At 30.3% G+C, this 24,000-nt stretch overlaps 1 long non-coding RNA gene and 1 other non-coding gene across 3 annotated transcripts in view; both read left to right on the forward strand.

Annotated features, from left to right (window-relative positions):
• The window catches only part of LOC124460291, a 28,362-nt gene extending 10,020 nt beyond the window's left edge, over positions 1-18,342 (forward strand). For both annotated transcript variants that reach the window (XR_006954221.1, XR_006954222.1), the window contains exon 2: positions 18,077-18,342. This is a non-coding gene — a long non-coding RNA (uncharacterized LOC124460291). The remainder of the gene's footprint in view (positions 1-18,076) is intronic.
• On the forward strand, positions 2,911-2,982 carry Trnap-cgg. Its single transcript has one exon. It is a non-coding gene; the product is annotated as a tRNA-Pro (tRNA).
• Positions 18,343-24,000: the final 5,658 nt, after the last annotated feature.

The following is a 24,000-nucleotide window of genomic DNA, read 5'->3' on the forward strand; positions in this document are numbered from 1 at the left end:
ACAGCAAGAACAACAACAACAATAAGGGCTCTTTATATGCCCCCTTGACTAAAAGTTCTTATATAAGACAATGATTGTTGGTAATTAAATGTTGGGAGTTCACTCCATTTTATCACACTCACAATTCTCAGAAGTTATTAAGAGCTAGATCAAAGTTTCTTATTTTTATTGTTAAACTTTTTTTTTAATAAGTAGCTACAGCTAAAGAGTCTTCAATTTGAGATTCCACCATCATGAAGCAATAAACCCTCTTATTTCTCAAGTACATAAGCTTAGTTTAGCAATACATAGTTAACTGGTTTAAGTTTATAGTTGCCGTAAATACTTTAACATTCATCGAAAACAATTATAGACTAGCTGGTTATCAATTCAGATCTAAAATAGCTTACAGAGTCACCAATGAATATAGCTTAAAAAACGAATACTAACTTATTTCACTTTTTAATCACACTTTTTGAGGCTGCTAAATACCGATTTCATATTTTAAACGGATTATAAACAATTTGAAGTGAATTGGGAATTTGTAATAAAGAGCTGAATGAATGTTTAAATTTCATTTATTTAAATTGAAGTGAATTGAATGAGTATTAAGCTTGCAATGAAATTAATGAGTATGGATACAAGTGCTAAGCATATGTTTGATAACTTAAGTAATTTGTTAAAATGAATGACAACGAATGGATTGTCAGAACGAATGAATACTTTTGAATATGACATAATATGGCAATTACTGATATCTAATAGAATTAATTTTGTAATTCTGTGTGTTCACAGTCGTTCTAAACGTTTTGAACCCAACAACCAGTAAAAGAGAATGGGAAACAATCCGATCCAATTAGACATTCAAATGTATTCAAAACACTACTACCCAAAAACACTCACCTCAAATTGTTTTGCTTTTTTCACTTATTGATTCGATTTAGTTTTTAGAAATACTTACACTCACACTCATTCATCTTATTGTGTAGTTGTCATTCATTCATTTGAATTCAATTCGTAATGGACTTATTCGAGGTTAATTTGTTATCACACAGGCAGTGCTCTAATACATAGGTAAAACATTTTTAATAAATAAACTGTTTTACTTAAATAGCTGTCCAGTATGAGTCAACTAACTTGGTTAAAGCTCCTGTGTAATTTTTGTGGTAGGTTCAGTTTAGAAGATTTGGAATATAATATTCGATTTTTTTCTGAAACTTAATTTAGAGACAGTTTTTTGTGGTATTCATAATCAAAATCACATCAGTAAAAGACGCAGAATGTACATATGTACTACAAAGGCCTCTTAAGTATTTAGATACATCACTTTGATATTCTGCTGTTAATTTCAATTTTTATACCCAAAATGATTAGCAAGCAATGAATTTTCCATATCATCTAGCAAGATCTTCAAAGCAGTTTCACAATTTAAGCTTTTCACTTTTGTGTTTTAATCAAATTTTTTCATCAACAGGTAAATGTTTGTGTCATTCCCATGATGATATAAATAAGTATGTATGTGTGTATGTACATATATATATTTAATATGTCTGTCTATATGTGTTCAGCTATATCATCAATAATTCTAACTACTCTCGCCCCAGCTGACAGCGGAATGAAACGCAACAACTGTTCAAAAATTCTCAGTTTTATTTTCGTTTCGCTTGTACGCATTGAGAATAAATTAAATGGATTTTTTGTTTCTGTTTGTTTGTTTGTTGGTTTTTTCTTTTTTTTTTGTTACTTTTATTTTCGGTTGTTGCTGTTGCTTTTTGGCTGTTTGTTTTTAGTGTTTTTTATATACATACATATATTTCTTTTTTTTGCAAAACGAGTTTGATATGTCTCTCTGAAATTGTTAGGAGTGGCTGATGATAGAGAGTGAGACGTCAGATAGACAGACAGACAGACAGACAGTCGATCAGTCAGTCGGGCAGTCAGGCAAATGCAGGCCATAATAAAAAAAACATTTAAATTAAGCAAACTGGCAAAATCATTTAAATAACGCACACGTTGAAGTCGCAGACCATCGCCATTGTGCGCTCGTTTTACACATTCTTTTTTTTTTTTGCCCTCTCTCTTTCTGTTTTTGCAATTATTTTTCGTCGTTTTTCTTTTTTGCTGTTTATTTTTCCTCTTTGTGTGTATGTATCTGTGAGATACAATGCGTACTTTTTTAGCGGCTCTCTCTATCTATCTCTACCTTTCTTTTAGTGTGTTTGTTTGTTTGCTTCTCCCACTATCGCGCCATCTATCTGTCTTTCTCTCTCTCTCTCGCTCCCTGTCTCTCTATGCCTCTTTTAGTTTATAAATTTTTCAGTGCCATGCAATTTTCATTCAGAATTCATAAGAAAATTAGAATAGAATTTCTACATGAAAATTGGAAGCATACAATGAGAATTGAAAATTATTTTCTTTTTATCTTTTTTAAAGTGTTTAGTTTTTTTCAGGTTCTTTATTTTTTCTTAGCTATAAACTATAAAAAAGAGGCAAATCTAACCCTTTCTTCACGATTTTTTTTTTGTCTATTTATGTATGTACATATATTAAAAATCTCAATTGGCTTATCAAGGAAATTGAAAATATTCATTAAAAAACAAAAAGTAAATAAACATTATAGCTGATTGTCTTATCAATTTTCCTAGAATTTGATACAGTATTTACCTATAAAATGCAATACAAAAAGAGAACAGAAAAGGCTGGGTCTATACCCTAAGTATATACCCTTGAATAAGTATTTTATTGCCCCTCAATTCAAATGAAAGTGTTTATTGAAGTAATCACAAAATATATTCAAATATTTGGCAAGGAGAAACAACTAATTAAACTGCCAATTGGTTTAGGTTCGAATAAACCATATTATCCTTATGATTCAAAATGATTCAAAACTGAAAGATTATTGAATCAATGTTTAAAGGACATCAAGCAACTGGCTTGTTGGTCTAGGGGTATGATTTCCGCTTCGGGTGCGGGAGGTCCCGGGTTCAAATCCCGGACGAGCCCTTGTGGTGTTACAATATTTTATAGATTTTTCATAAATTGAAGTAACCTTCAGTTTTTAAATGTTTTTTTTTTAATGGTATCTAATGTTTGTTATTTCGGCTTGTGGAAATTCATTTCGAAATCATTGACTGGGATTGACTTTTTATAGATAAGGAAGTTTGATTACTTGTATTTGAACTTGATTTCCATTAGAAGTAAGTTTAGGTTAATGTAAATTAGTAGGGTATAAAGCTTCGCCAAAATTTACCCTCTGTAAACCCTAAATTTTTAGTGGAGAACCACAAGTTAATAACAATATGAACTTTAGCTATACTTTAGTCTTAAGACTATTTTATTTATTAAAGTTTTCGATTCCAAATACAGTAGAATACGGTTATAACGACTCCGATGTACTTTAAAAAATCTTTATCATAATTGATATCTGCTTCATCCACTTATTTCCACATGCAAATTATTAGATTCATATACGAAAATACTAAAAAATTATTTGTTAATATCAAAATAATGCGAAAATGAAACAACAATTTGGAAGCGAGAACAGATCTAAATATATTTTTTTAAGTAGAAATATAGAGTATTCAACTTTCAATTATTATATTTTTAATAAATCAGTAGAGGGTAAACAAAAATTAACAAACTAAAATCATAGAATAAGAAATAAGCGGCATTTTATTAAGACTATTTGGGGGAGGAACGAACGCTCCTGTCAAGTCTTATCAACAAGATCATGGAAAACTTATTGACGCCCAGAGTTCAACGGAAAGCTAAAGAAAATTTAACTGAAACAACAGTTGGCAGCGATAAGAATGAGAATGAGAACAGCTAACAACAACAGCAGTAAAAACAACATCAACTAAGGACAAACTAAACAAAAGACATTTATTACATTAATTTATGCAACTAGAAGAAGAAAAAAAACTACCGTCAAGTTCTGTTATATGACAACGACTATATAAATGCATGCGGGTCGGTGGACTTTCCATTGTGTCTACCAGCCCCAGACCCCTCCCACCCCACCCATTCACATTGTGCTTAGTAGGTGGCCCAGTTTTTTGGGTGGGAAAATGGGTTAAGAATATGCAATATGCAATGAATCCTCCTCCTCCCCATTTACGTCTCCCACCCGACCAACACCCGACCTAATCAACCACTTGGCTTGGTTTTATTTCCCTTTTTTTTGCTATATTCCTATTACATCATGCATAAATTTTCTGTCTATCCTGATAACAAAGTAGTAACATTTATTGACTTTTTTTGGTTTCGTGTTTCAGTTTTGTGTTTTTCTCTCTCTCAAACACACAATTACAGTTATGGTCTATGGTGAGCCTAATTGAATTTGATAAAGTCCAAGTGAGTGCGATAGAGATAGAACTGTGCCGCTCTTTCTATAAAGCGACCATCTCTTTCATACAAATTCAATAGAAATGACATGTAATCAATAATAATTTTATTGTTGTTGTCGTGAGTTTGACATTGGCTGAAGTGGCCGTTGCAGCAGGTAAACTTGATGGTTGATGGGCAAAAGGGGAAGGGCAACGAAGGGGTATGGCTAAGGAAATCGTAGGTGGTAGAATGGCAGATGATGTACTGCTGGGTGCCCTAGCCCTCTAAACAGGTGCTAGGCAACAAATTAATTGAATTTACCCCCCACCCACTTTTCTGTTTCTTTTTTTTTTCTTCTACTATATATTTCACTGTCTTTCTGCTGCTTGGTGTGTTCTTGTCAGGTGTCTCCCTCTCCCTCTCTCTCTTTCGCTATCGCTCTCTTTCTGCACACGCAAAGGGCAATTATTGATTAATTAGTTAGTGTCAGCTTTTGGTTTTTTGTTTCTTTTCATTTTTACCTATAATTAGTCATTTCTCTTTTTTTCGATTATAGTAATTACACTGGTGAGTAAAATTTGGTTTGGGAAAAAAACTTTTATAAAATTTCTTTGAATGGTTTTTCTTTAAGTTTTCTCAAAAGATGATAATTTTAGATAAGAAATTTCTATAGATTTTTGCTTCTCAAGCTTTCAGTAAAAGAAAATTTAAAATTTGTTTTGCTTTGTAAATAAAAAATCATAAATTTACCAATATGTATTAATTACTTTTTTTTTATAAATAAGCAAGAAAATAAACATTTAAATGAAAATAGTTTACTTAATCTACATATATACAATACGAAAAAGTTCTTAAAGCATTACTTCATAAGTAATGATGTAAGTAATGATGTTTTATAATAAGTTTTAAACAATTTATTGAGAATCTAGTGCAAAATTAAGTTATATGAATATAGCAGGGATCCTAAATATCAGTTATTTCAGTTGTTTAATTCAAAAAATCCTTAATACCGTTAAAAATCTTTAAAATTAAAATTAGAAAGATTTATTGACCTCAAGCCGTCTAGAACCCAGTTTTTAATAATAAACATACATATATTATATGGTCTTGGGGAAAAGAAAATTAATCAATGTATTGAAAAAAGTTCTAAGAATAACGATTTCTTCTAGTCTGTGATGTCGTTTAGTAGGTTCTTGTGTTTAGTTTAGTGTAAATGGATTTGATATCACTTTTTTTTCCTCCATCTTAATTAAATTTGTTTGGTACACAGTGAGAAACAAGCAGTAGAAATTAATTGACTTATTAATGTCCTTGACATATTTGAATAATTCTAAAAAATAACCTACAGAAATTTCAATGTTCAACGTTTTTTTTATCTCACTTGCTCTCCCTGTTTGGTCTCTGGCCATGCTTGGTTTTTGGTTTTTTGTTAGTCAACCCACATTACGCATACGCAATGTTGTCGCGCGTTCAACACGGTAAACCCACACACGCACTTGCTAAAGTTGAGTTTTTTATTTTGTTTTATTTTATTTTGTGTTATGCTGCCAGAAGCAGATAAATGTAATTACTGTCTTATCATAATTACCAGCGAAATAAGAGCATAAGAGCGAGAGAAACAAACGGGCAAAAAGTCATGTATGAATGCGACTTTTAAATACCCTGCGAGGGTGTAGTTACCCCGCTCACAGTTCTAATGAAATTATGGTTAATTCTGTCATATATTTCTTGGTAGTTTTCGAGTTCTAAGATCAAATGATTCGAAATCATTTGACAGGTTGGCGATTCCAATGAGCCCCTTATGGGCAGAGAGTATAAAAATGATGACGATGGATGACGATGCTTAAGTTTCAGAGGAGTGGAGAGGGGAGAGATATGTATTCCCTACCATTCCCCTATTTGCTCTTGTTCCTGTTTTTTGTTGTTGTAGATGTTTCAAATTTTAATTTCATTTTATTGCAGCGCACAAATTGTGCTTCATGTCGCCGGCGGCGCTGTTGCGTGTAAGCCTCCTCATCCACAACAGCAAGAACAACAATATCAGTCTGTGTCCTCCTTCTGTCTTCCTCTAGCCAAGTCCTTGTGTGCCTGCTGTGCGTGTGTGTGAGTGTGTGGGTGGGTGTAAAAGCAAACGAGGGTTTCGACAAAAGTCTATTAAAAAGATTGATATGAAATTGTGATAATTTTATTGCAAATTATCCATAACATTGGAACATATTCTCTACTAATTGCAAATGGGGTCTGTCTGAGTATATTAAAAACATTATTAAGTATGTTATACATAGCATTTAAGCTATAACGAAATGAATGAACAAAATTGCTTTGTACTCACTCATTTTTAGAAATTTATTCGAATTGTTTTGCTTGTAAGTCGAGCTTAAGAACATCCTACAAGAAATGATTAAAAGAGATAGTTAACGTGGCGAAAACGAAATGAAATGATTTATTTCTTTTTACAACATATTCAAAAAGTGTCATCCTAGGTGTTTGAATACATCTAATGTATTTTATTCTAGAGTAAATGCCTTTTCATGTCAAAGATTGATCACTTTTGTTTTTAACTCCCCCTCACACACTTCTTTCTTATTCTTTTAATCCAAAAATATGCAAATACATTCGTTTATTAAAAAAATATTGAATGTATTTATGTAGATCTCTACTCAAATTGACTCAATTATTTGAAACTTTAAGCACATGTGATCGAATAAATGAATTTGTGAACAACGAATGACTGAATCAATTAAGAATCAATCAAGTTATTCGATTAACATTTACTCCTTGCCATTCAAACCAGGATAAAGTAAAAAATGTGTCAAATTTGTTGTCTGTTCTTGCACTATTTATTTAAAGATATTCAAATGTATTCATTTCGTTTCCATGTAAATACCTTAATAAAGACCTCTGTAAATTTAATTCACTGTTTTTCGTTATCTTAAACTACATGTTAAGTAACAAGTTTCTTCTCTTTCCACGAAACAAGAGTTTATCGTAAAAACAGCTGCGAGTTCTATATATAAATATATATATATTTCTATAGGTCTAAAAGCATTCGCATTGCTAAACTAATCAAGCAAAAATGTCATCAAAAGAAAATCGTTTATTTACGGTTCGTTAATATTTGTAATAGAAAATGTGAGTAAAATATTTGTTCATCTTGAATAAAATAATAAATAAAATATAATACATTTCCAAGTTACAAACTTTTTATTAGCTATAAAAAGTAAATGGCGAAATGTTTGAGATAAAATGGATAATGAAACTTTCCAGTGCCACAGAAATTCCAAGAAAGAAAACTTTAATTTTCAGTAGTTTTGAATTTCCCTTTCCAGCAAGACAGAAACAAAGAAGAAAACTCTCTAATGGAAATTCTAATGCCGTTTATCCATTCAATATTCATCCCTTTTGGCAAACTTTTTTAACCCTTTTCGCCCTTTTGTAGTACATAGTTGGGGGATGGGTGGTTGGGTGCTCAGTGGGTGGGTGGTGCGTTTGTGTGTAATGTTAATTGCCTTCATGCGCGCGCGCAAGACAAGTTGCTTTTGCCTTCCATCATCATTTCCCTCACCCTTTTTCTCTCTTTATCCTTATGACTGCTGCCACTTTCCTTTCTCTGTCCCTGTGGGCATAAGTGGTTCCCTACTCGTTGCCCCCTCTTTCACAACTGTCCCCCCTAGCCCTTGTTGCGCCTTAGTCTTTAATTACTTTCGTAGTTAATTTTGTTACAACAGCAGCAGCAGCAGCAACAACAACAACAAAATCTCACTCATTGCAAAAAATTTAAATTTACTTTTCCTCGCTTTTGCTTGTATTTCATTAATTCACATTTCTCACTGTTGTTTCCTGTTCATTTTCACTTCTGACATTTACTTGTAGTTCTTTATAGTAAAAAACAGACATACATATATATATCATTTGTATATATGTGTAGGTGTAGCATATCGTATTAGATTTGAGCATTTCTTTTTTCATCTTAGTTTAATTGATTTGTCTCGAGGCACTCAATCAATTTCTCAATTTTCTTTTCACGTCATCTTCTTCTTATTCTTTTTTTGTTCTCAACTTTTTCTCTTGTTGCCTTTTGCTTTTTTATCACATTTCGTATTGAGAACCAAAAAGTTTATTGACATTAGATACGGCCGCTTCGCATTTTTCTTCTTTTCTTTCTAAAAAAGTTTTCCACGCACTTTGATTTACAATTCGATTCGATTTAGGCAGAATGAGACACAGCGCGGTGGAAGAGGAGGAGGAGGGGGACGTCATGTCAATTGTGTGAACAGCGCCTTTTATTTTCTTAATCAATTTGTGTTGCATTTGTTTTGTTATTAACAAAATAACACGATGTTCAAGTTGAAAGTTCAAAGCGTTTTCGTTTTCTTTTTGCTCGATGACTGTGAGAATCATCAGAGAAGAACAACAAAAGGAAAGAACTAAGTGAACGAAGTGAATTGCAAATTGCAGAATTTTTCATTGGTTATTGAACTCATAACTCGGCTCGGACGACTGACTTGACTCTTGAATTTGAACAGTAGAAAAAAAGAAAACTTCATCATGCAGTGCATATTCGCATACATGAATACTTTTGGGTGGGGTCAAAAGTGCGTTCATCAGCATTCATTTTGTGCAAAAGGGAAATTGAAATATCATTTTAAATGAGAAGGAAGTAATGTATGTAAGTAAGAGATTACTTATATGACAAATGGGAGACTTATAAGTAATCTATAAGTAATCATATGGGAGACTTTAAAAAGTATTTTGTCATACAATTAAATGTGTGTTTGAAGTCAGTTTGTTCTTTAAAATGAAAATTTACAAATTAATTAATAAATTTATTTTCCTTAAAAATGTTTTAGTAACACTGCTTGAAGTGAATAAATTTTCTAAAAGAGTCTTGTTTTAACAAGTTCGTTAGTTGAAGTTTGTTTTTTTTATTTAAAAAAGAGAGTATTAAAAAGTTCTTAAACAACTTTTAAATGTTTTTTTTCAGAACTTTTAAATACTTTGGAAAACATTTACTTTATACATTTCCCTTCATACGAGTTATAGTTATTTCTTTTGCATTTGTTTTAATTTCTAGTTTATAAAAAAACTAACAAAAACAAAATGTTATAATGAAATATAAGAATATAGACTTAGCCACGGTTTAGGGTTTCATTATGTCTTTGACAAATTTTAAATTCAAATTGAAAATTCTTTGTGCAGGAAAACTTTAGCATTTTATGATTTTATCATAGAAATGTTCTCCAGATTCTTTATGCTAGTTAGCTTTTTTTTTCTTTTTCTTATGTCTTTTATTATTCTGTTGCTCCATTTGGGAATTCCTCCTGAGTTGTTGGCCTTATCAAATATGCCATGTGAGCTGGTTTACACTATATATTAGTAAGTTGTCAACAGAATTTAAACAGTCCTGACCTGTGTCATGTATCTAAGGGGATATGAGAATGATTTCATATGGAAATCATAGGTGGGGGGAGGTTGTGGCGTGGGGGGTCGAGGTGTGCACAAGTATGTAAAATTTTTAAGTAACATTAAGTAGTTGAGTCTCTTTCATCGCCCACATTGACAACGACAACGACAACTATGATGATGATGATGACGAAGCCATTTGGCATGGTTTTCAGTGTGTGTGTGTAGTGTGTGTGGCGGTGTCTCTCTAGTTATGTGTATTTAGCTTTAGTTTTTTTGTGCATTTTAAAGAAGGCCACACACAGACACACGCAGAGAGAACGACAACGTTCCGACCACAGAGACAGCTTGTCGCAGCTGTTCGTCGTTCTCTCTCTAGTCTCATTAGTTTTCTCCTGAATATTTAATGATAACCAAGCAGAGGACTGCATTTTAAAAGTGTGTAATTATTGTCAAGGGAAATACAACAACTGGCTGACAACGTTACTACTAAACCAAACTAACTAACTATACTAAAGCCTCCTCTATATAAAAGTCAACTATAAATAAAATGCAATCAGACAATACATATAGAGAGGAGACTCCTTCTATATGGATTGGTGTGGACTATGTGTGATATTTATAAACTAACCAAAAATACATATAAATATATACAGATGTCGGTATGTTTGTATAAATTATTGAAACAAAAGTAGACCGACCAGCAACAACAACAACAGCAACAACAAAAACAACAGCTGTTTGAGTTTTTCTCGTTTTATAGAGAATGTATATGTATATATATCTAGACATGACTATATATATTTGATTTATTAAAATGTTTTTCATCTTTTGTAGACGAAAGAACATTTTGTTGTGCTTTTTGCTTATATAATTTAATTTATATGCATTAGATATATGAAATAATCATTTTTATTTTCAATTCTCTCATTTTTGAAAATGTTGCAAAGAAAGCAAACGCAACATATTTGTCATTGGTTGTAGGACAAAAATACATAAAGAGGAAGAAGCTCAATATTAATGGTTTTCCGTCAGAAATTTCGTGACTTCGGAATGGATATAAAATGGATTATAAAACTAGCTAGGAATAACTTATAATAATAACCTTTATTAAGAGAAAAAATTAAGATTGAAATACAATTTAAATTGATAAAAAGTTATCTTTTTGTTTTATAAAACAAAAGCTATACAAGAATTTTAATCCATCGTTTCTTGATTGATAATATCAATCTGATATTGTTTTTTCTTGATATATTATATAGAAATCTTTAAAAATATTTCATATCTCGTTTAGGTTAAAATATTAAGTCCCGAATTTCAAAATGTTTAGCATATTTAAGTATGCTTCAAGGCCAAACAATTGTGGCTAATAGGTGAAAGCTTTTTTAAATTCACTTTCAACAAGCATATATACATATATGTACATATATAGGTGGTATGTCTATATAAATGAATATGGTTGTTCGATATTGTTACTTGACTCACGTAATTGCCATCTCGGCCATGGTTTTTTTTTTCGTTTGTTTTCTTTTATGTAATTTAAGTCAGAGCCAAAGACAAAAGACAATGGAAAATTGTACATATGTCGGATAATATTATATATGGCTCTTCTTCGATTTCATATGCATGAATATACTGGATATATATATGTATATATATAACAATTTAACGTGGGTGTAGCGACGCCAACAATGATAATAAAGCCGACAAAAAAACAGAAACTTTTGTTTTTTTTTTTGTTATTTTATCTTTTTATTCGTTTGTGTGTGTCTGTTTTTTTTTTTATGTGTAAAATATTTAATATATAGTTCGCTGCGCTGCGCTGCTTTTGCCGCTTACGTCATAAGCCCACCCTCAGCGCCGACATCGGCCAAGGGAACTGAATGTGCTGTGGGGACTGATAAGCGGCTAAATCTATAAAGTTTTGTATGTATTTCTTTTCTTTTTTTCTTTTTTTTTTAACATGCCATGAGAAACATGGAAAGTGTTTATACATTGGGGATGGTCATGGGGTTGCAGGTTGTTCTTATAGTTTGACCAGGTTCTGTTGCCTTTTTTTTTTGTTTTTGTTTCGTAGTCAGTCGGGAATGGAAATGTTTTGGAGCTGAAGCGATTTTTGCTTCTATGTACGTGAGGGAATGCGATTTAAGTTGGGAGCTTTGGCTAAGAATTTGTTAAAGTAGAGGTAAAAACTATTCAAATACAGAAAAATGAAAAACCCTTAAGAGATTGTATTCGAAAAATTGTCACGTGACCTTAAATCGTCTTTGATATATTCTCTATTCATAAAAACCCTTAAACCAAACATGATTAGAAGGTTTTTTGAGACATTCATTCCCCTAATGAATCGAATGAATGTGACTGAAAACTGAAATAAGTTCATGAATGAATATATGTGGAAGTCAAACTCATTTACTCGTTGAATAGAACTAAAAATCTAGTTCATAAACTTGTTGAATACAACCAAAGGTCTTATTCATTCATTCGTTCAATAGAATTAATAGATTAATAAATGCATTCATTCGTTGAATACATGTCGATTTCATTCATTCGTTGAATACATGTGGATTTCATATTGTTAGTTACTTTTGAAAACAAATTTAGCTTTCGAATATTCAAAAAATTGTGAATACTAAGACGTCTTAAGCTTCCGAATAACCCGATTGTTCATTCCATTCAGTCTCTCTTGATTCATTTATCTGGTTTCGTTTGTTTAAAGTTTTTAAAAATGTATTGTATTCATTCAAAAAGTATTCGGATAACTAGATTTTTTGTATTTTACCCAGAGTACTCATTAATGAGAACTCAAAGTTTTAAATGTATTCTCATAGCCTTAACCAGTTCCCACTTTATTTTTAAATGGACTACTAGTTTTTCAAAATTGGATAAAATTTTCGAAAGAATCCATAGAACTGTTGTTAAAAATTGAAACGTTAAGAAACGAAACAATTAAAGCCATTAACCATTAAACATCAGATCAGTTCATATCAGTTTTCCACTCATTGTTTGCCGCTAAATCTTTGCGGTTTGACGATCTTTTAATTGATGACCTTGACCTAGAGACCTGAGATCTGTGTAAATATCATAACTTCACGTGTTTAACCCACAGCTCCAATGAGCTTTGTTGGCGTTAACTTTTATCTAGCCATCAGAAAAAAGATGGAAAGACAAATAACAACAAAAATAGAAATAAATTTTATAATTCATTAAACTTTGTTGGGTTTTGTTTTTGTATTTTTGAGTCACATTGCTTTTGCTTTTTATAGTTTTGTATGCCCAATTTGAATTTATGTTTGTGGCCTGAGGTTAAAAAACTTTGCTAAATGAAACAAGCACAACAAAAAAAGTAGGAAGCACAAACTTGGCCGTATTCAAGGTGACCGTCAAACAAACGGAAGAGTACAAAACCCAGATAAACTGTATATTTAAATCTATATTTAAAATAGAAGTTTGCCATTTTGATACTCTTAACTAATATATTATAAGTGATTGTATCTTAAATCTTAAATAACTTTTGGAAAGCAAAGGTCAATGAAAAATGAGCCGAACCCCAGACTTATAGACCTCAGAATAGATTTACTACTGGACTACAGATTAGAATTAGAATACTTTGGAGAATGTGATACTGAGAGTGTAAGAAAACAAACAAATGAAATCAAGAGTGTTTTCTTCTAATTTATTGATAAAATATAAACAAAACTAGTGCTAAATAAACATTTTTTCAGAATGAATCAAATGACAACATTGGAATTGTTTTCAATACAGAATTTAAAGCAATGAAAGAAAAAAAACGTCTAGTGATCGAATAGTTTATAAAGGGAATATCAAATTTTAAATTATATATAATACCTAAAATCAGCATATAATACTCATAAAAAGTTAATTTCTATTCAATTTTTAATTGAATTCAAATCCTTTCTATTCAGCCAACGATTTGCTTAAGTTTATTTGATGAAATGTGTCCTTTGTCGTCTGCTGGTTGGTCGGGGGTTGAGGTTACTTCAGAGTAAAGAATTTGTAGTTGTGCCGCAGCCTCTTTAGTTGTGAGTAAGCCACAAGCCATGCTAATAATGGCCAAAAATAGTATAATCTAAACCAAAAAAACAATGATTACTTCACAGTAATGACAAAATATGCTAAGATATTGGAATTACCAAGAATTTCATTTTAAGTACTTTCCCTTTCGAAGAACGAACTGTAACTGTCAATATTATACATGTCGGCTGACTGCTTTTATAGGCCAAGAAAGCCATAGAAACTTGTACTACCTCTACAATTAATTATCATTCCAAAACTTGAATTGCAGTTAGCTGCAATTTACAAATTATTAAACCAAAACAGGAATTGATATAGATGCTGATGTCTCAGATATTCGAAATAAGTAACAGCAAGCAGTTTGGATGGCCTTGGTTTTGTGTATAAAATTTGTTCCCCTCTTTTCATCTTGGTATAATTATGGTTCTAAGAACCCTCATAAAAAGGGTCAAAGCTTGAAGGCAAAGTCACGACCTTTCTCTTGATTTCTATTTTGTTTGTTTCCTGAACTTCTAAATTGCTTTGAAATCAATAATGAAATGTTTTCAGGATCGGGCACTTCATATGACTAATTTCGAAAACTCTTTCTTTGAGTTAGTGACACTGATTAAATAAGTAATAACATGGATTAGATCGCTGCATTGTCGCAAAGAAAAAAAAAATATAAGCCCTAGAGTTTTAAGGAATTATTCGAGATCTTCAATATTAAAACAGCTGGATTTGTGCGAATTTTTTAGGAATTTTATTCCAAGCTAGAATCCATTTTGAATCAACAGAAATTTTATTGTTTCTGGTTAGCCACTGGTGCAGAAGAAACTTCAAAAGGCTCTGGGTTTACCTGTGGTGGTTCAATTGTTGGTATACCATAAAGACCATGGGTGCGTTCCAATTCCTGAAGTATTTTAGGACTTAAGGCCCAAGTCATGCCAATTAAGGCCAAAAAGAAAAGAGCCTTAAAAAAAAAACAAATTAATAATTGATATGTCCTCAATTATCTAATTAGACTTACAAAAAATTTCATTTTATCGCTTTCAACAACAATTTCAAACTAAAGAATATAAAATTCGATTGTCTTCTTTTGTAGTCGCGAAAATAAATTAGCACCCAAAAACTGGAATTGAAATATGTTGCAATTAAGTAAGTTCTTAAACTCAAAAATTAGATTTAATTTTGGATGTTGATGACGCAGATGTTAAATCAAAATAATAGAAAGGTGAGATATTTTGTGTATTCAAAGGTTTCTATCCGTCCCAAAAAGAAATACTATGCAGACCCCTCTTCTAGGTATACCAATCGATATGACTTTTTTCGACCCCACAAAATTTTTTCAAATATCAAGTACATCTATTTAGATGTAGGCTAGATCATTTAGTTTTTAGTCGAGTTCCGTCCAAGTCGGGTATTGATTTGAATAGAATTAGAGAAGTTGCGCCATTTGAAGGATATATTCTTACCCTCCGCCTCGACTTTTGTCGATTTATTTACAAGTATTTGTTGTTTAATTTTATTAATCAAGTTTCAAATGGGTAGATCTTACATAAAAGAATATATAAAACCTATCGAAGCCTTTAACAGGCCAGTCCATTAATTAAAACGGGCATTCCTTAGTGATTCGGTCTTCCATTTGACTTATGGGATGGTTCTGAACTTTGCTGCTTCGGTTGACTTTGGTGGAGACCATGTTGACGAGAAAATCCCTCGGCCTGTTTAATCGCTCCTGGACTTAAAGCACAAGCCATGCCCACAATGGCAAGGAATAAAATGATCTAAATAAATTAAAGATTGATTAATTTTTGCATTTGCACTTGCACAACAGGATACACCTTTCAAAAGATTTAAATGTAATAGAATAAAATGTTTTAAATTGCACTTACCAGAAATTTCATTGTTTAAAGTTGAATTCAAACTGAAGAATATCGAATTCAGACTTCATCTTTTATAGTGAAGAAGCCGAAAACCACTTACGTAATTTGTTCAAGAAATTAGTATTAGTATCTAAATTAGAATTAAGAATTTATTACTTATAAACTGGAATCGGCCTGGATGTTAAAGACGCAAAAAAAAATTTGGTTTTGCTGGCGAAATATGCAAATCAACTCTTATTATTCTGCTTATTCAAAATACCAAAATCAAAGACTAGCTTTATTTAATATTGCAATATATTTTAAATAAATTAGCTTATATCTAGCCGATAAGCTTAATTGTATAATTACAATTAACATGCATCGAATTTTTTAGTTGGGAAGATAGCTGGCTCTGAGTGAAAAGCTGCTGAAGACTGTCAGAATGTCTTGTAGATCTTCGGTTGGTGGACTACTGTTATTCCAATAATAGCAAAAGTAAAAACAATTTTTAAACTAAATTAAAATATTACGTACAATGAACTTTTAACAGGCAAACTGTACAAAGCCAATGAATTATAAAAGACAATTGCAGTCCTCGGTAGAAGAGTTGTCTAAGTGGCCCAGTCATTTAGTCAACTGAACAACGAGGATCCGGGTTCGAATCCCAGGCTAGTGTATGGATGTAGTTTTCGTCTAAGCCGAAGGCCTAAGTTGCCAGTGCTTGTAAAATATAGTTAGGTTGATAGTTTATAACTATATCCTATACTTTAATAATAATAAAAGACAATAAGCAGGAGCAACTCAACACTATCTCGCGACCAAATTTTTCAAAAATGAAGCTTATTTTAACAGCTTAAAATATATTTCAAGATTCATATTTCTTGCAAATCGTGCCCTTAAATTTGAGCTTAAAAGCGTAGGATCAGCCGATGTGAAATCTCTTCAATAGAAGTTTAATTTTTATGGCAATGCTAAGAATAGGGAAAATGCAGAGATGATAAATAAAGCGAATGAATTCCAAAAAGCAAAAAGCAGGAGCAACTCAACAACTCTCGTGACTAAATATTTGTCCTTCAAGCGGCCGACTGAAATCTCTTTAATAGAAGTTTTATAATTTTTATGGCAATGGGAAATAGGGAAAATGCAGAGATGATAAATAAAGCCAATGAATTCCAAAAAGCAAAAAGCAGGAGCAACTCAACAATACCCTTGTCCTTCAAGCGGCCAACTGAAATCTCTTTAATAGAAGTTTTATAATTTTTATGGCAATGCTAAGAAAAAGGAAAATCAAAACTTATTTGTAAAGTAGTCCAAATTTTAAACCACTTTATAACGTTTTAAATAGGCAGTTTAAAACGTTGCCACATTAATAAAGTGCTTATAGGAAAACATCTTAAAGTAAAAAGTTGAAGTGATCCGAAGAAAGGAATAATGTTGAGATGTTTACTCCTTGACTCCCAAAAGAGAAGTGATTTTATTATTTGAATTGTTGACCAGCATACCTACGGGTGTTCAGAGTCAAGGCATGCTAAGTTAGAGATGGCAAAAAAATAAAAAAATATTTTATCGATAAATTAATTTGATGATACATCGATAAATTACCTTACACGATAAAAAGTTGCTCAAAAAAGTAAGCTTACCATTTATTTCTTTAAATTTATGTTTACTTTTAAAAACATATCAAACAATTTATTTAATCCAATTGCTCTAGATAGAAAAATTTAGTGGACCCATGGCCTTTAGTTTGTCAGTTCTAATATGATGCAGAGTTACTTTATGTACAGTATATAGAGCCATATGAACAATGGCTCAGACTTTAAATTGGTCTTACCGAAAATTTCATTTTAAATGGTTTAAAACTTTGGCGAGCGAATTTTCAAACTAATAAATTTCGAATTTAGGGGTGTTCTTTTATGATAAAAGTATCAACTTAATTAAATTAATATTTGTTAATATATATATTTTCGGTCCTATTTTTAGAAAGAAATCATAAAACCAAAGTGCAAAGAGCTGTTAATATTTCACTGGTGGTAAAATATAAATTTCAAAACTTTATTGTCTACTACAATATGTGGTAAATTTATTTATTATCAATGAATGAATCATCAATGAAGTCATTTTTATTTATTCAAATGTTGTAAAGTTGACCATCACATTAATTTCGTAGACATTAAATGACTAACTTCTTCTATGGCAGGTGGTTTTATTTTATTGGAATGACAAAGCTATGCCATTCGAAAACTTAGAATTCAGATTACCTTACCCAATTTCATTTCGAGTAGTTGAGGGTTCCTTCATACATATAAATGTATAGTTAAAAAAATAAATTAAAATTAACGTAAAAACTTTTTAAGCGTTTCAATATTAATGTTAACTGTAAAACTGGTATTATTTCGAACGATACGTTAATCTACATTTTAGCATAACACTATTCAAGACTTTTGCTAAGAAAAACTTAATATAAATTTACTTTCTTTCTCTCTTTGCAGCATTAACCTATTTGTGTGTCGTAACAGAAGCCAGTGGAGATATTTCTTACGATCATTCAAAGGATCCTTCTGGTGAAGCGGCAAAATGTGTAATTTTTCCAAGAAACTACAAGAAAACTAAAAGGAAAGGAAACATATTATTCACTCTTGAAGCATATAGCATATATATACATATATATATATAACCACGAGACTACAGATATTTAGTTGTAAAGTAGTTAAACACCTCAAAACTAACAAGTTAAAAACCATGAAGCCAAGCGAAAGGAACAAAGTTGAAGCCAGATTACGATCTACAACAATTTAACACACACGGGGCAATCGAATTGTTCGATTTTTGTTTTTATGTTTGATATTTGCAATAAAGTTTGTATATGAAAATGCTTTATTAATTTAAACAAAATAAGAAAATTAAAAAAAAAAAAACAAACAAAAAAATGTATACACAAATATAGCCCGCCCCTGAAACTGAGCTTAAAGTCTCATGTTTATCTCTGGTAAAGGAGTATATATATATATATATATATATATATATATACACATATATATATATAATATAATGTTGTACAATCAGAGCGACGACGTGCAACAATAAACAAAGTAAAAACCAACTTACATAACAAACAATACATATATTACATTAAAACAATGTGGATCAATCAATTGATATGATATATTCATCTTTTTACGCTCATTAACTTCAATCGATCAGAGATACAGTGGCACCCAAAACTAAGCGCACTCTCACCACCAAAATACATAGTCAAACAACAAAAAAAACAACAACTACTCAAATTCTAAAAACTAAAAACAAAAACCATCAAAGAAAGAAGTAAAAATAAAAGAAGAGAAAATCTAAATGTTTAAATTTAAGCCATGTAAAAGAGAAAAATGAGAAAAAACCAACTGAAATTTGTGTGTAAAAAAAAACAAAAATATAAGAAAAACAACAAAAAAACAAAAAGAAACATAAAAGTTAGCATTAAAAAACAAGGCGTCGAATGGAAGAGATCTATATAAATACATTAAAAGTAAACAAAACAAAACAAAAAAAAACCATTACACTTACATTATAAAGGAAGAAAGCGCCAACTAAGTTAAATTTATTGTTTTAAAAAAAAACAGAAGAAAACAAATTTAGGCTGAAAGTTTGAACACAAAACACAAAAAACGGAAGAAATTCTATAAAATGTTAAAAAAAAGAGGAGAAATTTTCTTTTAATTTAGTTTTCTAATTTTAATCGCTGTAATTCTTTTCTGTTAATTTATTTTTAATAAGCCCAAGCCTTTTAAATCATGTTGTGAGAAAGAAAAACAAAACAAAATAAAAATTATTTATATAAATTAAACATAATAAAAACACATCAAAAAACAAAACATGCAAACAAAATAAAGCAAGAAAAACGCAAACTCGATTCATTATTTTTTTATTAGTTGCAAACTAAAAACAAAAACAAAAACTGGCATAGACCAAAACAAGCAACAAATTGTAGCCACGAAATGTTCACATCACACATTATTACATTTGTTTTATGATAACTTTATAATATTATTAACTGTTTTTTTACATTATTTAATGTCTTCGAGTCAGGGCTACCTTAAAATTTGAAAAGAAGTTGACAAGTTATTAACTGTAAGCAATTAAGTAGCCCTAACTAATTTCTTTTTCATATTTTTTTTCTTCGGATTTCTTCACTATCATAAATATTAATTACAAATAACAGACAGCAAAAACAACATACCTACATATAAAAATAGTCATTAGTAGTCTGAGCATTATATAAAAAACAAAACATTACTAAAATTTATATATATATATATATATTGAACCGATATATACACAATATATATATATAAATCGATGTATACATATATGTATGTATGTCAGTAGAAATTATTTGTGTTGTGTGCAATTGTTTTACTTTTTTTTTGTGATTTTTTGTGTTTTCTACATTTTTAGTTTACTGCTCCAGAGCTTTACTATTTGACTAACGATTATTGTTTTACATTTAATTAAAAATTTAACAATAAATCCATATGAAAGATGAATAATAAAAGAAGAAGACCAACACAAAATCATGGTTATTCCAAATTCCGTAAATTTTGCAGAATGCCAAGAAAACTTTCTCGAATTTTATTCTGCAAAACTTTGAAATACGAAAATTTCAGCGTATATTAAAATTATATGATTTACAATCGGAATGTCATGGAAAACTGACTGAATTCAAAATATACGGGGAAACGGAATTCGGAACAACTTTAATGAATATAATTTTTGAAACAAAAAACAAAAAAAAATAAATAAAAATGAAATACAAATAGCAAAAACCTTTTGTTGTTGTTTAATGTGTGTGCGTGCAAAATCAAGTAAAAACCAAAAAAAAAAATACATAAATCTAAAAAAAAGAGAAAAAAGAAAAGTAAATACCAAATTGAGGTACATATATTTATAAATATATAAATTATATATACAAATTAAAATTAAAATCATACAAAAAAAGCTAAAAAGAAAAGGCAACAAAAAAAGAGAAAATAAATTCAAATTATTTAATTTAGTTAATACATTTAAGTTTATATAGCAAGTGCGTATGTGTATATATATGTACTAATATATATATATATAATATATATTTAAAAAACAAAAACAAAAAAGCAAGATGTCAAGTCTTGATAAAAAAAAAGAACTACAACAAACATACAATAAAAAGTAAAAGCAACAAGAAAAACACAAGAAATTTTTGCGAAAAAATCTAAACAACAATTATAAGTAACAACAAGAAGGAAAGAGAATGACTGGAGGATTGAAGCTAAATGTTGAAATGAAAGAAGCCGAAAAAAAAACAAAATCAACAACCAGAAGAAATGAAAAACCAATAAAATGAATTTGAAATCCTTAAAAAAATATACATAAATGACTTAAAATGTGTTTTATTTGTTTATTGGGAATTGGCAAATAAATGGGAAATAAGTTTTATCAACAGATGGAAGAAATTGTGAATAACTTAAAAAATGCTTTTACTTTTTTAGAGTTAACTAAATTTTATACAGTGGCGGATAATTATTTTTTGACGACTTCTTTTCCCATAGTTTACAAGAAATTAAAAAACTATAAAAGTTAATAACCAAAAACATTAGAAATACATAGCCAAAAGTCTTTGAATACATTGAAAGGAAAGAAAATTCTATGAATTCAGTAAAATTCTGGACTCTTCTTACAAGTTTTTCCTTTGGATATCCTTCTAAATTCACATGTTTTTATATTAGGAAACGCCTTTAATTTGGATATCCTTCTAAATCGCACATGTTCTTATGTTAGGAAACGCCTTTAATTTAGAAAAAAATTGAACAAAAGTCTCAGTAGACTAAAGTCTATCTACGCCGAAAAACTTTTTATTCAACATATTAAAACAGAAACAAAATTCTGAAAAAGTCGGCAAGTTTATGACAAGTCTCTTCATTTCTTCAGTCGTCAGACGTATTAAAATCACTTTTAATTTAGGCAAAAAAGGAAAGAAGTCCTAGTATATAAAATACTGCGGTCGCCTAAATCCTTCAGTATATTAAATAAAGTAAGAAGATCCTGTAAAATTCTGCATATTTTTGACAAATCCTTCTTTATACATAGAAAGATAGGATTACTCACTTATCAAGTCATTTAAAAACCAAAACTAGTAGGAGGAAGATAACGAAACACATTGCTTTATATTCCTTATTGAATAGAGATTTATGTTGCTTAACAAAAAGACCCATAAAAACTCCAAATGACGCCAGGAATTTCTCTTAAACGTTTTAAGATGCATTTTACATACAAAAATACATATGGAAGTTCTTTGATGAAGCTTAAGCATTAATTAGAGTTAGGCGGTGGGTTTCAAAAACTTTTAAAAATTTCAGAATATATCTACTATAAAGGTGTGTTTTTTACACAATTGCACACACGCTTTTTTCTGCCTTACGATTTGGTCTTCATGTTTATACAAGGTGTAAAATAAAAACACCTGTTACCTCAAAAGTGAGTTGCATTGAACAGAAACAGCTGTTGAGTATATAATACATTTATATACTTTTAAAAAGTTTTATCAAGTCAGATTTATATATACATATTACCAACTGTACTTCAAATTTGAATCTAGAAAAGAAAAACCAGAGAAAACTTTCAGTTCCTACCTAGACTTAAATCTGATTATGGCAGTTTAAACTAAAGTAAATTTTAGGAACTATTGTAGAAAGAATTAAAAAATTTTTCTAAACTCCAGCTTTTTACCTTTTAAGAAAATTAAGTAATTTCATCAAAGTTTATTAAAAAAGTACCTACACTTTGACATTTGCTGACAAATTTTCATCATAAAGTCAAAAAAAGGGCTCCCCATTTAATCAAGTTCCTTCTTCTTGAAGCCTTGATTTTAGATAATGCCAAAAGCATTATTCTGCTTGGACTGTCCATTTATTATGGCTAAAAATTCGTGATTGAATGAGACCATTAGTCTGGCCAAGTTTTTTATGCAATTTTCATATTTTTCATGTGTCCAATTGTTTGAGCTAGTCCAACGATGGAAAATCGTTACAAACCCACAAAACACACATCAGACTGTCAAACTTCTGCATAATGTTTACTTGTATGTTTTATTTTTTTCGTACTTTTTCTTATTGTGGTTGTTGTTGTTGTCTACATACATACATGTATGTATAGAGAATTACAGCTTTGACACAGTTGCCACTGCCGTTGGCTTTTGGTTTGCCTTTATTGTGCTCTTGCCAAAAATTGGGTATTTCACTTTTCGTAAAGGTCGGCCAAATGAAGTTGGAGTTTCAAATTTGTTTCATATTTGTCAATAATTTATAGATTTTTCTATTTACAATCAGTGAATTATTCGACATTTCGGATCGGTTGAACTATAATTGGACTAATGATCTTCTTTCTTATAGATCTAAAAACTATTTGACTGGAATATAAGTCACTATGTTACTCTTTTCAAGAAAAAAATAGTTTTTTAGGAAAAGAATGAATTTTTAGAATAATGCATTTAAATTATCCATGTGGTTGAATTCACTAGTAAAATGTGGTAAAATGTTACCAAAATTTGTTTTTCATTTTGTATTATATATTTGACATTTGACGTATGAAAGGTATTTTCGAAATTGATAAATGAAGTTCACAAAGATTCAAAGGTTTTCAAAATTTAAAAATACTAATTTTTCAGCAAACTTGATTTACTTTTGAAGACTTCAATATATATTCAGAGTAAAGGGTATGCAAAGTAATAGGTATAATAGTTCTATCTGAATTCAATCCTTAAATTATAATAATAACTGCATAATTATTTATATTGAACCAACTAGAAATCTTTCATTTAAAAGAAATTTAAAGAAAATATGGCAAAAATAATTCCACTGGGGTACATTTCTAAGGGTATTGAAATGGCGTTATAGACGATCTTTGGTTTTACATATATTACAACCGAAAAGAAAAGCAAAATGAGCAAAGAGGAAAGGAAATAAAACGAAAAAACCAGGCAAAAAGTTGCTTTTATTTTGTTTCCTTGATTTCTTTTTGTTGTCGTTGTATATACATAGTAGTTGTTGGTGCTGCAGACAAAAGTTGGCGTGTACACACGATATATATATATCCCTATATACATACATACATATACATAGTTTGTATGTGGCATGTAAGGTTAGGGCAAGGCAAAAGCATGTCTAAGGTTATTTATAGCCACACTTTCTTTTTTGGTCATATTAATATTAGTTCGTTTTTGGTTTTTGCCAGGACATAAGAGGCCAGTACCAGGCAGGCCTAAGCCGGTTTATGATTTCTTCTTCTTTGTATGTACAATACGAAACACACACATTACATTTCTATATAAAGCCTGGGGCAAGGAAATTTTCCTTTAAGAACTTCAAAGAGACATCCAATAAGAGTGTAT

The sequence above is a fragment of the Drosophila willistoni genome (genome assembly GCF_018902025.1).
Source record: "Drosophila willistoni isolate 14030-0811.24 chromosome 2R unlocalized genomic scaffold, UCI_dwil_1.1 Seg167, whole genome shotgun sequence".
NCBI classification, from domain to species: domain Eukaryota; kingdom Metazoa; phylum Arthropoda; class Insecta; order Diptera; family Drosophilidae; genus Drosophila; species Drosophila willistoni.